This window comes from Palaemon carinicauda, chromosome 10, assembly GCF_036898095.1.
Source record: "Palaemon carinicauda isolate YSFRI2023 chromosome 10, ASM3689809v2, whole genome shotgun sequence".
In the NCBI taxonomy this organism is placed as follows: Eukaryota; Metazoa; Arthropoda; class Malacostraca; order Decapoda; family Palaemonidae; genus Palaemon; species Palaemon carinicauda.
Window position 1 is genome coordinate 117601748 of NC_090734.1, and position 15028 is coordinate 117616775.

At 47.1% G+C, this 15028-nt stretch overlaps 1 protein-coding gene across 1 annotated transcript in view; it reads right to left on the reverse strand.

The window, feature by feature from the left end:
* The window catches only part of LOC137648707 (protein AAR2 homolog), a 30620-nt gene extending 22110 nt beyond the window's left edge, over nt 1-8510 (reverse strand). Inside the window, exon 1 of the mRNA XM_068381745.1 lies at nt 8386-8510. The gene's annotated coding sequence lies outside the window, so the exon portion shown is untranslated. The remainder of the gene's footprint in view (nt 1-8385) is intronic.
* Nucleotides 8511-15028: the final 6518 nt, after the last annotated feature.

Here is a 15028-nt window from a genome sequence, read left to right on the forward strand (position 1 = left end):
GAACCACGTTCCAAGGAGGGGGTCTCACTTCCGACTGGGGGCAGGTAAGCTCATAGCTACGTATGAGTAAAGAGAGTTCTAGCGATGAAGAAATATCCACGCCCTTCAATCTGAAGGCCAAGCTTAAGGCTGAGCGATAGCCTTTCACTGCCGAGACAGAAAGGCGCATTTCTTCTCGCAGATACACAAGGAAGTCCGCTATTGCTGGAATAGTGGCATCGAGTGGAGAGATACCCCTTCCACGACACCAACCACAAAAGACTCTCCACTTCGCTTGGTAGACTCCCTCAGAGGACCTTCGCAGGTGCCGAGACATTCTATCAGCAACCTGTTGCGAAAAGCCTCTCTCCGCGAGGAGACGCTGGATAGTCTCCAGGCGTGAAGCCGAAGCGAGGCTACGGCCCTGTGAGGGACACCGGAGTGGGGTTGTCTGAGAAGCTCGTGTCGTGGAGGAAGCTCCCTTGGGAGTTCCGTCAGGAGTTGCAGAAGGTCCGGAAACCATTCCGCGTGATGCCATAGCGGAGCTACTAGAGTCATGGAACAGTTGACCGATAGTCTGGTCCTGTTGAGCACCCTTCTCATCAGACAGAATGGTGGGAAGGCGTACACGTCGATGTTGTCCCACCGTTGCTGGAAAGCATCTTGCCAGAGTGCCTTGGGGTCCGGGACTGGTGAGCAGTACAGGGGCAGCTTGAAGTTCAAGGCTGTCGCGAACAAGTCCACCGTCGGGGAACCCCACAAAGTCAGGACTTTGTTGGCTATCTGAGGATCCAAAGACCACTCGGTACTCACTATCTGCGAAGCCCTGCTCAGACTGTCGGGGAGCACATTCCTCTTGCCAGGAATGAAGCGAGCTGATAGTGTTGTCGAGTGGGTTTCGGTCCACCTCAGAGTCTCTACTGCAAGATGGGATAGCTGTTGCGAAAAAGTGCCTCCCTGCTTGTTGATATAAGCCACTACCGTGGTGTTGTCGCTCATCACCACCACGGAGTGACCCGCCAGGAACCATTGGAACTGTTGAAGGGCCAGAAAGACGGCCTTCAATTCTAGCAGGTTGATGTGTAGGCACTTTTCTGATTCTGACCAAAGGCCTGAGGCCCTCTGGTTCAGAACGTGCGCCCCCCACCCTTCTTTTGACGCGTCCGAAAACAGAGTCAATTCCGGGGGGAGGACGAGAAGACTCACTCCCTTTCGCAGGTTCTCGTCGGCCAGCCACCACCGCAAGTCCGTCTGTTCCAGAGACCCCATTGGGATCAGAATGTCCGGGGAATCGGATCCTTGATTCCACCGGGACTTGAGCCGCCATTGAAGGGATCTCATCCTGAGGCGGCTATTTGGAACCAGACGGGCCAGGGAGGATAGGTGGCCTAAGAGACGCAACCACGATTGGGCGGGGAGTTCTTTTCGCCTGAGGAAAGGTTCTGCCACCCTCCTCAGCCTTGCTATCCGGTCGTCTGATGGAAAGGCTTTGTGGAGATTGGTGTCTATTAGCATGCCTAGATAAACCAGTCGTTGGGACGGCTGCAGAGAGGACTTCTCGAGGTTTACCACGATCCCCAGATCCTGGCAAAGATCTAGAAGCCTGTCTCGGTGCCGAAGAAGGGTCGTCTCCGAGTCTGCTAGGATTAGCCAATCGTCTAGGTAACGAAGGAGACGAATGCCGTTCCTGTGCGCCCAAGTCGAAATCAGGGTGAACACTCTGGTGAACACCTGAGGAGCTGTGGAGAGACCGAAACACAGCACCTTGAACTGGTAGATCTTGTTGTCTAGGCAGAATCTCAGGTACTTCCTGGAAGACGGATGGATTGGGATCTGGAAGTACGCATCCTTTAGATCCAGTGTACACATGAAGTCTTGTGGTCTCACCGCAAGTCTGACCGTGTCTGCTGTCTCCATGCTGAACCGGGTTTGTTTGACAAACCTGTTCAGAGCCGAGAGATCGATGACGGGTCTCCAGCCTCCAGTAGCCTTCTTTACAAGAAAGAGTCGACTGAAGAAGCCTGGAGAGCCGTCCACGACCTCCTGGAGAGCGCCCTTCTCGAACATGGTCTCGACTTCGGCCTGAAGGGCCAGCCCCTTTGCCAATCCCATGGCATAGGAGCTCAACGACACTGGATTCGCTGTCAGGGGAGGTTGAGATGACGTGAACGGGACGCGATAACCTTGGCCGATCACTGAGACCGTCCAAGCATCGGCCCCGTGATGTTGCCACCTGCGGACGCAACGCTGAAGGCATCCCCCCACAGGTGGACACGCAGGGGGACTGCCACCCCTAGGGCTTGCGGCCGCCACCCCTAGAAGTCTTGCCTCCCCTGGAGGACTTACCGCCCCTCTTGACCTTGGCTGGAAAGGGCTGGGGCTTAGACACCACTTTCTTAGCTGCCGGTGCCTGTTTGGGAGCCTTACGAGGCTGTTGCTGCTGTTGTGGCGGGGCTGGAGGCTTATAGGGCTGAGTTGTAAGGGCCCTGTGGAGGAGGGAGTCCGTGCTGGATTTCCTCCACCTCTCAGCCGTTCGCTCCAAGTCTTGAGGCTCAAACAGGCTCTCCCCCAGGACGGAGGCATGTCGGAGCCTACACACATCTACGGCGGGAACCTTCGGATGGAATCTCTCGGACACAGCATCGCGACGCTTCAACACCGAGTTGGCCCACAGGGTGGTAACCTGGTGCGCCAAAAACTCGATGGAGCGGGTGCCCGAGAGCAAGAAGGTCTCTAGGGCCTTCCTATTGGTCTCCTTGGACAAGTCCTCCGATCGCAATAGGATGCCCAGAGATCCTAACCAGAAGTCCAGCCACGAAGTGGCCTGCATGGCACACTTAGCGACCTTCTCGTGGTTAAGGATCTCTGCCGCCGAGAACGACACCTGCCGGGCAGAGAGTTTCTCCAAGGGAACTCCCTTCGCCAGCTCCTCCACAGAGTGATGGAGAGGAAGAGCGAGGTTGTGCTCACCCAGGATCTCGAAATACCTCCTCTGCTGAAGGCGAGGAGGAGGGATGAGTTTGTTCCCGGCAGTGGAACGACTGGAGGAGGCAAGAAGTGCGAGCTGAGCATTGGCCCTAGCTCTGGCACTCTTCAGCCCCCGAGACCAGGGCAGAGCTGCACTGGTCTTAGGGGCCTTCCGAACGTCAAACACTTCATCCAGAATCGTGTCTTTGCCTTCACGGGGGGGGGATGACTGGATCCGTAAGACTGTTAAGTTGCCTTATCAGGCTTAGGACCTGCCAGAAGGCATGTTCGGACTCTTGCTGTTCTCCTCCCTGCGGGCTGGCAGCTAAGTCTCCTGCCCCAGGAATCTCTTCCTGGGGTGATACGTGGACATTCCCCTGGGTAGTCGTGGGTTCCTGACGAATCCTTGCAGAGGATTTAGGGATGGTCTTGGAATCCTTGGGTTCCCTCCTGGGAGGGATACAGGATCCCAACAACGAGGTTCGAGGGGCCCCTTCCTCACGAGACGATTCTCCTGCCTGAAGCAAAGTCTCCGCCCCTGGTGCCGAGGGGAAGACTACCGCCCCACTGGACTCACCTGAGGACGGAAAGGCCTCGTCCACGGGAGAAGGAGAGAGTACTCGTGCAGGAGAGGGGACCCTCGAGACCGACCTCTTGGGAACCAACTTCGCCCTGGGGGAAGTCACCACGAAGTCCACTCCTCTCTTTCTCTTCAGCGTAGGAGAGACAGCCGCTGGTTTGTTACCCTGGCCGGCGAGTGCTGGTTTCATAACCCTCACTAACGCCCGTGCCAGCGGACCAAACCAAGTCTGCTGCTCCAAGGACACAGAGTCCGAAATCCTCGCTAAGGTGAAAGGGATCGGGCGATCCTTTGGAGTGGACACGACGGTACCTGCCTGAAAAGAAGGTGGGGAAGAATGCTGTACTGACCTGTCTTTGTCCTGCACTACCAACCTGTGCTTGGATGGAGGTGATCCCGAGTGCCGTCTAGGAGCACGCGTCCCTGCTGCTACCACCGGCTGTGGAATTCGCCGCGAACTATGGTCGCGCGAGGGCGAACGGTCGCGCAAAGGCGAACGGTCGCGCGGGCGCAAAGGCGAGCGGTCGCGCAGGCGAGCAGGCGAGCGGTCGCGCGGGCGCGCAGGCGAGCGATCGCACGGGCGCGCAGGCGAGTGAGCGTGAGGGTGGGCAGGTAAATGAACACGTGTCCGAGGCGACGAACGCAAGCGATGGCGCGACGGCGAGGGATCGTGCTGCCGCGTAGGTGAAGGAGATCGCTGGCGATGTAGATCCACAGGCGATAGATGACGAGCTGTGGTATGTCGATGCACTGATGTGCGATGGTGAGCAGCATGCGCAGGTGAATGACCACGTGATGGTAAGCGATGGCGAGCAGCATGTGTAGGTGAATGATCGCGTGATAGGGTGCGATGGTGATCAGCATCCGCAAGAGGGCGATCGTTCAGGGTTGTGCGATGAGGAGCAGCATGCGTAAGCGGGCGATCGTGCAGGGTTGTGCGATGGCGAGCAGCATGCGCAGGTGAATGATCACGTGAAAGGGTGCGATGGTGATCAGCATTCGCAAGAGGGCGATCGTTCAGGGTTGTGCGATGAGGAGCAGCATGCGTAAGCGGGCGATCGTGCAGGGTTGTGCGATGGCGAGCAGCATGCGCAGGTGAATGATCGCGTGAAAGGGTGCGATGGTGATCAGCATCCGCAGGAGGGCGATCGTTCAGGGTTGTGCGATGAGGAGCAGCATGCGTAAGCGGGCGATCGTGCAGGGTTGTGCGATGGCGAGCAGCATGCGCAGGTGAATGACCGCGTGAAAGGGGGCGATGGTGATCAGCATCCGCAGGAGGGCGATCGTTCAGGGTTGTGCGATGAGGAGCAGCATGCGTAAGCGGGTGATCATGCAGGGTCGTGCGATGGCGAGCAGCATGTGTAGGTGATCGCTGGCGAGCAGAAGGTCGACGCGTGTCCTGTGAGAGGACAGGTGGTGCGGCGCGTTCACGAGCAGGAACGGGAAGATCGCTGGCGCGTTGGCGAACATGTGTTTCTGACACACGCGCAGCACGATGTTGCGTAGCCACAGGACCAGGTGGATGGTGAGCAGGGAGTTCAGCAGGAACTAAAGGGTGGTCAGAGACCGCAGGGCGATGGTCCTCAAATGAGCGCTGACGCTCGGAAGAGAGCTGACGAGCAGGAGAGCGCTGGCGAGGGGGGCGAACATCAGGAGAGAGCCGACGAGCAGGTGAGCGTCGGCGAGCAGGAGATCGTCGACGAGCAGGAGATCGCTGGCGAGCAGGAGATCGCTGGCGAGCAGGAGATCGTCGACGAGCAGGAGATCGCTGGCGAGCAGGAGATCGCTGGCGAGCAGGAGAGCGCTGGCGAGCAGGAGAGCGCTTGTGCGCTAGTCCTGCTCGCGTAAGGGAAGAATCCCATAGCCCCGAAGGGACCATTGCCCGTCGGGTGACGAGTTCTCCAGAAGGCGAAGATCCGGCAGGAGATGGTGAGCGGTCTGCAGAGAGGTTCAAGGAGGGCGGAGCAGTCGGTTGAGGCTGACGAGGAGAGTCCCCCCCGGAGGACGAAGACCCAAAAAGGCGCCTCTTAGTCCCCCTGTAAGGGGAAGGGAGGCCCTTGTGGCGTAGAGGGCGGTGAGCCTTACGGCGGAGGCGGCCTCGGCGGAGATCGTCGGGACCATCGGTCCTCCGAAGGGGAGTCTCCGTCAAAACACTTCCCTCAGAAGGAAGCTGGGCAGCAGTCGAGACCGAAGGACTCACTTCCCCCTTCGAAGGATGCACGGAAGGAGGAGGAGAGCCTTGAGCACCATCACCAGCAACAGCACCTGCGTCGGAAGGCCCAGCCACGTCGGAGGCCTCTGTCACCACGACGTCGGCAAGCCCTTAAGCCCCAGGGACGACCAAATCTGTAAAAGATCATCACTGGATAAGGCATTATTATCAATAACCTCCCCCGGAGGAGGAGGGGGAACCGCCTCGCTATGGGAGGCGACGCCCTCTCCCCCCACCGAAGGTAGGGAAACAGAACAAGGGCCTGCGCTCCCACTCGGACGACTCTCCTTAGGAGGCGGACGAGGGGGAGCTTCGGAGGAGGTTTGGGCGGCGGAAGAAGAGTCCCGAGAACCTTCCTCCTTCAAGGCTAACCCCGGAGGAGAACGGTCTCTCTTGGACTTCTTCTTACGCCGACGGCAAAACCTCTCCCACTGGGAGGCAGACCACTCCCTGCACTCACGGCACATGTTATCCTGGTCGCACCGTCGGCCCCGACATTGAGGGCAGAGGGTGTGAGGATCCGTAATAACGTCCGACATGAAAGTCCCACAAGGACGGCCGGCAACTCCAGGGCATGTACGCATAGTAAATAAAAGAAAATAACTGAAGGTCAACTTCCAACCAATCACACAAGCTGAAAAGAAAAAGCAGAAAATTAAAGGCTGTCACGAAGGCGATGAACAGACACGTCTGATCACCGCCGAGCCAAAAGTGAAGAGAAGCAAGTCACCGGTGTGTGGAGGGGGGAGGGGTAGCAAGCTACCTTTCCCCACCCCCCGCTAACTAGCGCGGGGGTAATTAACCCTCGTTAAAAACTATTGGCTCGTCATTTCAGCTGCGCTAAAAGTAATACCCTTTGTAAATAGCGTGGTTTGTATTTCGGTTACGGAACAACTCTATTTTAATGATACTGTATTACTCTTCTTAAAATATTTTATATTGTTCACTACTTCTCTTGTAGTTTATTTATTTCCTTATTTCTTTTCCTCACTGGGCTATTTTTACCTGTTAGAGCCCTTGGGCTTATAGCATCTTGCTAGGGTTGTACCTTAACAAGTAATAATAATAATAATGGATTGCTTCATATTTGTGACAAAAGCTGTCTGCATTAGAACCTAACACTTTAGCTTATTTTCACTTGTTTTATACATCATTATTTTTTTTTACATCAGCTCTTAGCTTTACTGAATACCATTTATGGACAGATACGTAATCTTACAGGAATTGAGTTTTCTCCATTCTCCACTATCCCGGAAATAGCCTAGTAGACACAGATAAATAAATTTTAACACTTTTTCATAACCTACAGTACCTCTTATGGGATAACTTACCTGACAAGGATGAATTTTTCCCTTGCTGGACTGAACTCAATCTTTCCTGAAAAATATGGCAGTAGTTCCTACAAAGTTACATTTTAACCCAACCTAACCTAACCTAATCCATAGTGCTACAACCTGCCTTACTAGCCAGAGCCCCATCCCAGACCTTCGGGCCAAAAGCTTCATAAATCAATCAATCCCATTCCACCTATCCTTTACTTATGGATTTTTGTAAATTGCAAACATTTAAATATGGAATTTAGATGTACACCAGAATTGCCGTTTTTTCACTAGGGACACTGTATAATACTGTACTATAATTTTACTCGTAGTTCTGGAAGGTTGTACCCCGCTCTGTGTTTTTTTTTTTTGATAAGGCATCTTAAGCTTAGTTAGGTGGGAAATTTTAGGTAAGGTCTCACTCATGTTTGCTTTATTGTGAAATATTTTTTTTCAAGCATATTTTCATCTCAGTCTTCTTAACAATTTAAAACTACAAATTTCCAACAGTTATTAACCGATAAATCATTCAGAACACTCAAAAATACACCAGCAACCCCTCCTATTTGCTCTGAAAGTATTAATGGTTATATATGTATATCCACCTAAACACATCCCATACAATTCGAGATTGGAATGCTATAAACTTGTCGACTTCTTTAGACTCCTACTGGCATTTTATTTCCTCTGGGGTGAGTTGAATTGAATATAGGATTTAGGCATTAAGCCAAGCACTGTTGCCTAAATCCTATATTCAATTCAACTCACCCCAGAGGAAATAAAATGCCAGTAGGAGTCTAAAGAAGTCGACAAGTTTATAGCATTCCAATCTCGAATTGTATGGGATGTGTCCTCTGGGGTGAGGTAACCTTGCAAAGCATGCATTTCCTTCATTTTTTTTTCCAGTGGAGAATTCTGTTATCGTCCATTTTAGCACTAAAATTCGTTTTATTCAATCCAGAACCGTTAGGTAAATCAATGTGGCTCCTAATGTTCTACAAGGGGCATTAGGCGGTAAAATTATATTTACGGACGGGGAAACATTTTGAACCATGTTTTTTTTTGTAGTAAATAAAGTGATTTAACCAAATGATATGTGTCATTTTCGAAGTTTCGAAGAATACGGAGTTTTTCTGTAGAAAAAAAGTTTATATTTTGTAGGAAAGCTTTTCCCGTCCGTAACTATGATAAAACCCATTAGGCTACCAAAGGGAAACATGCACTACAAGATAACAATTCGCTAAAATGCACGATTAATATATGGTGCATTAATTTTGACGAAATGGATTTTATCTGCAAGTACCATAACCAGTTTATCTAGTAATTACCCGAGAACAACTATTGCATGTCAACTCCAAAGGTAGTGGAAAGGCCGAGTTTCGAACGTTTGTTATTGTTTATCTAAATTGATGTGCCGTTGAAACGGCGAAGGCCTTGGATCACTAAAATGTAAAATTTGTAAGATAATTGTGCGTAATATAAAACGATATTTATGAGATAATTATGCAAAACATAGAAGATTTAGAAGGAATAAAAAAAGAAATTAAAGAAATATGAGGCAAATATCGCCGTACATCCGTGGGCTTGACCGATAGATATGTCGAAGGCTACTTCTTTACTCTTGTGCTAAGTAACCTCAATTCTTCTGGTTTAGGGGTGAGTTCTTAAAAAACTTTTAACTTATTACTTCGTTTGTCTCAGTTGTCTTTAATATTTACATTTTTTCTTTGTCCGTAGAAACGTTTATGTTTGGTGTTAGAGCCACTGAAAACGTTAACAAGTTTGGTTTTTTAAAGAAAACGTAATTTATAATCTTATGGTATACTCACTCGTCCGTATTTTTCGTTTAGTGGTAAACAGTACTACAGTATGCATGGAGGGCAAAATATGCTCATGAACGTTTCTATATAAATTGAGTAATTTTATATAACCAAGATACATGGTGAAAAGAATATAAGAAGAAAAGGAACATTATGCAGTGATTGACTTTGGTGGTGGATGGGTAAGGATGACATTTAGAGGTTGTGGGACATACATTTTACTCTGGGAACACACAAAAGTGTGAAATGAGAAAAAAATAACAGCATCCTAGATGGAACTGGGATTTGACGAGACATATTTTCTTCAATCAACTAAGATTTAAGGGTTTAAAGGAACTTAGAGTAAAATAACTTAAGACCTCATTTCTGTGAGGCACTCACAGTTGTATATGTTATAGTTCTAGCCTCATTAAGCTGTGGGGAAGGGGTTTTGTATGTCTAAGGGGCAAAGATCTATTAAACGAAATTCCATCTGGCCTTAAGAAAAGGAAAATGAGACATCATATTTTTTTAAACATCCCAGTCTTCAATATTCTTCAGCTTTATATTTTAATTACAAACCTCCTTTTTTTTATAATATCGACAAGACACTACATTATAACTTTTATTTTAAAGTAACTTAGATACTCCTGGTTTCATTCATCATAAAATATGAATGGCGGCTGCAGTGAGATGACCAGTAGCAGGCTTACTGTTGTGTTCTATGATGTACATTAGTATCATTAGGTAGTTTCTCTATAACTTATATGCACTTAAAATGAGTAATATGTCAACTCTGATAAGGAGGTAGACATAATCTTATCATTCAAGTTCTCTTTGTACGGTTATTTGCAAAATTATACCAAAAGAGGAATGAGTACGAAACTTTAAAAGAAAATGGAGATGCATTCTTGACATTACTAAATTTTGACAAAAATGGGAATGTAAAGAGGGAAAGGGGGATTTTTGGGGGAGATTGGTTTCTCTGTCTTGTTGGAGGTTTGCAACCACCAATTATTATCATAACAGTATTGTTATTAATATTATCATCATCATTGCTTTTGTCAACTTGTGTGAATGATAATGTACGGATTATAGAATTCTTATGAAAGATTCTTTTACTCTGGGTGGTTGATACCCTTTGACCTTTGATGATCAAGATATTGATGCAGACTTGAATGAAGTCTTGTTGACCTAACTCACTAAGTTTATGGCGATACTAGCATTCTGTTCCCTGTCCACACACTTGCACACACTTATATAAGAAAATCTTGCTACAATTTCACTACTCTGATGTAGTAATACAAACTAAGACTTGCATGCTACTACATTCATAATTCCATTTATCCTCGCTGGTCATGGATCAGGGCAACAATGTAGAGTAGTTAATTTCCCGCTTGTTTCCCCTTTCGTTCATCCTTTACACCAGTTCCCTTTGCTCATACCACATGCCCCCCTGATCTCACGATAGCCTCACAGACATACCCACAATCATTATGTACCAGATCAACATTGGTAACCTCCCATTTATGCTCAACATTCCATAGGCTCGATATCCATCTCCTATAGTCATTCATCGAATCAGGAACTTGTCGCTCTGTGTGGTTGTTGCACTGTCACTTTCCCTTCATGCTATGGCTCACTTGTGTCATTCTCCAACCAGTCCACAATTTCTCACGTCTAGGATGTACAGTATTGCAGCATGCTGTTCCCTTAGATGTTGTTCCAGGAGTGGACATCAGTTGCCCTACATCATCTCCATTATTATTATTATTATTATTATTATTATTATTATTATTATTATTATTATTATTATTATTATTATTATCAGTTGCTAAAATACAACCCTAGTTGGAAAAACAGAATGCTATAAGGCCAGGGGCCCCAACAGGGAAAATAGCCCAGTGAGGAATGGAAACAAGAAAAAATAAAATATTTTAAGGACAGTAACAATATTGAAATAAATAATTCCTATATAAACTATAAATACTTTAACAAAACAAGAAGAAGAGAAATTAGATAGAATAGTGTGCCGAGTGTACCCTCAAGCAAGAGAACTCTAACCCAAGACAGTGGAAGACCATGGTACAGAGGCTATGGCACTACCCAAGACTAGAGAACAATGGTTTGATTTTGGAGTGTCCTTCTCCTAGAAGAGCTGCTTACCATAGCTAGAGACTGTTCTACCCTTACCAAGAGGAAATTAGCTACTGAGCAATTGCAGTGCAGTAGTTAACCCCTCGGGTGAAGAAGAATTGTTTCGTAATCTCAGTGTTGTCAGGTGTATGAGGACAGAGGAGAATCTGTAAAGAATAGGACAGACTATTCGGTGTATGTGTAGACAAAGGGAAAGAACTGCAACCAGAGTGAAGGATCCAGTGTACTGTCTGGCCAGTCAAAGGACTCCATAACTCTAGCGGTAGTATCAACGGGTGGCTGGTGCCCTGGCCAACCTACTACCTTTGAGTTATATAACTGGCATTTGGTTGCTTTACCTATACCTCGTCTCTAACCTTAATGATTGCGGGTCCATCTGACTATGATGTCCCCAGATTCCTGACTAAGGTGTTGACACTTGTAACAGAGCTCTGTCCATTGAGGCATGGATGTCATCCTATCCTGATTTTGGCAAATGTTATACCAGAACAGTTTCCATGGAGTGAGCTGCTCTTAAAAAGATTCCGAAAAGAAAGCAGCGCTGTTGTCCATCAGTACCACAAATGCTGGACCCCTCTTCTATAACATTCCATCTAACACACCAGCAATTTCAGACACTGTCTCAGTCCAAAGTTCCTTATAGATCGCCACACTGACTGGGCTATAATCAATCATTGAAAGATACAGGCCTCACTTATAAAGTTTTATATCTATGGCCAGCCTTGTCCAGGTAGTTTCAACCCAAATTTCTCTAGACTCGTAGGCCCCAGACGACAGGTCGGTTGACTAACATTTGTCATAGCCTTAGAGTACTTGCAGCACAGCTTCCTTTGTGATGCCAGGGCTGATTCTTTTAATCAGGAAGAATGAATGAATGATTTGAAGTTCTCTGGCAGCCTGACATTGAAGGTCATTGACGCCGAGGCAAGGTCCTATATACCCCTATATGGTGCTTCCGATGTATCTCCAGTAAATCCAGTGCTGCAGAACAATACACTCTAGCTGCTTCATTTGCAGTCTCCTCTGGCTCTCCCAACCGGGCATTCTTTACCCTGGCTAGTGCATCTGCCTTGTTATTTTCAGAGGGTGCAAATAAGGTGTATAGTTTCAACTAAAATTTCTTAACCAGTTCTCCAAGGATTCTCAGTTGATGCTCTAGGATCATTTCTGATGCCCCTTATTTACATACCTTCTTTTCGGCTGTGTTCACCGACTTAAACCGGCTGAACATTGTGGCTGAATCCGTTTTAAGCTCAAAGTTCTGCAGTCCTCATTTTAATGCTAATTGGATGTTCTTCAGCACTGCATTCAGCTTTACCACACTGTTATGACTCCAATTGTCCTTTTTTTCAACCAAGTAGCCTCCTCCAAAATCTTACCCTTGTACTTCTCCAGCTGACATTTCCTCAGCCTTTTGGATACATGGAGCTGCAGTAGGGTAACATCAGGTCAAGAATGATAGTGGTCCCATCATCTGTCTCTACTCCCATATGGTCTCATCACAAACATCTGTGGTATTATTGCCAGTGTGATATTGTACATAATTATTCAGTTTTCGGAAGTACAGTACCAAATGCACTTTACCTTTTGTTGCCTCCATGACTGCTATCAGTGGCAGCATCCCTCTATCCCCCTCCTTTCTACACGACTCCATTATATCATGTACAGTCCATCCATCAATTCCCCTTTTCAAATTTTTGTTTATTGCCTCCTTCCAATGAATGCTCATAGCAGCTCACCTGGTTCATTAGCATAGAATGCTTCCCATCTTTCCGGAAGTACTTGACCGTCCAATGGTGTTCATCAGACTAAACAAGGATGTCCAGGTCCTCGATCGTAAAAAGGACAGGCTCCATTCTAATGCTTGCTAGCTAAGCCCAACCATCCTCACACTTACTTTCTATATTCATTGCATATGCAGCCCATCCAAACCTCACTTCATTCTCACTTACAGTTATACCCCCAGTTGGCAAGTCACATCCATCCACATCACTGCGTCCATTCCACAATTATGCTTTCAACTATAATGACATTCACCCTCACTACCCTCTCATGGTCTATCAAGTCTACCTTACTCGCATCCCTGCTTCTAACTTCCCTGCTATAAAATGTCATTGGGTTCTGTTCTCCCCTACAGCTATCAACTAACTGTGAAGCCCGTACTGTAGTCCAATAGCTATTGTCACTGAGGGCCCTCACCCCATTCCACTTATTTTGACCTCAACTAATGGCAGAGAGCTAGGAAGCACATTTACCTGTCGGAAAGAGTGGCTGAAGGTGCACCAGCCCCCATCTAGTCATTTTCTTGGGTGCACCATTGTGTTGTACCCTGCCTTAGGGGTAGAAAATTACAGCTAGGTTTGGTTCCTTACATTTCCTTGCCGTATAAGGGCCTCAATATTGGAAGCACTTCCTTCTAAACTTCAGAGCCTCTCCCCATCCACCAAGTCGATCATCACTCCATTCAGAGAGCCGGCTCTGTAACTGGCCTATGACTACCACTTTTGGAGACACTGTAGCAATGCGTGATGTGTTAAAAAACACCATTATTGTAGCCTTCATCACCAGTTGGTCTATGGGCATGGACTCAAAATCAGGCACTTTATGCAGCTCTGCCAAGATATGGTCCAGAAACCCACACATGAATGCCAACTTAACAGTTGTTTCTACCCTTCACCCTTGTACCTAGCTAGTCCGGCCAATCGTAATATTTCTTTGGCGAAAACGTTACCAACTTCCCATTGTACCTCAGCTTGCCAACTACCCATATCTTACCACTGAACTCGATGTTAAAGCCTGCTTCAGCTAGCCATTACGTTTTCCATGTGCTGCTGATACATTGATTGGGTGCACCCATCCAAGCACTGTACCATTAAAGTCTATACCATCTTGGCATTGGTTAACCACGCTATGAGATCCCCTTCTTCACTATACATCTTGATCCTATACCCCATCATTTGATTTTTGTTGTTGTGGTGTAGGCTTAGATAGCTTGTATTTTTGCAGAGCATTTTTCTTGCCCTAACTACCTCATAATTGCTCTACCCAGTGCAAAAACTGATTTCAGAAATGAACTAGGACTCTTTCCACCTCGGCTCTACTATGCAGGATGGTCGATCCCGATACAATGCAAGTATCGACGCAAAGCTTGATCTAAGTCGCGTTGACCTAACTCACTAAATTTATGGCCTATCTCGTACATACTGTATTGTGTTCCCTATCCACTCACTCCCACCTGCTTATAACACAAAAGCCTTCTACAACTTCATTACTTTTAATGTATTCCTACAGACTAAGATTCACATGCTCCTACACTAAACTTTTTTGTACTTCCTCAATGGTTGTGGGTTAGGTCAACATGGATGCCAATTTCCTGCTCGTTCCCCCTTTCCTAGGAATATTGCCCCCTTTATTCACTTTATATTAGCTCATCTGATATGGTACTACAGTTTTTACATTATCTCTTCCCTTTACAGGGTTAGAATTAAATCGATTGCTTTGCACTTTCCTTTCTTGTACAGTAATCTTGTCTTCTTAGGGCTGCATCTACCAGGATTACCATTTCCTATAATTTTCATCCTTCTACTTTCATATTTACTGTTCTGAATAACTCCTCATCCCTTCTCATCACTTGCCTAAATTATCTCAATCTTAAACTTTGAATACAGCTTATAGGCACCAAATCTTTCCATCAGTTCTTCATTTTGTAATATGGTCTTCCTCTTATACTCCAAATCCTTGAATCTTACATTCTAAGGTAACACGTTATCAAAATAACTTCCCTGTTGTTTGTCAGTGCCTCAATTTCTGCTGTAAAGAATATTACCTATTGTAAGACTTTGCTCTCTCTCAACTAATGGAACATTTTCCTTCCCATAATGTCTGGCAGTCTCTCTATATTAAATGTTGCTGCCATTCTTATTCTTACTACAGTACTCTTGTGGCTCCTGCTTCACAGTTCTTGGTGTTTCCAATGTAACACAGATGCACTACACTTCTAAGACTTGTCCAAGTA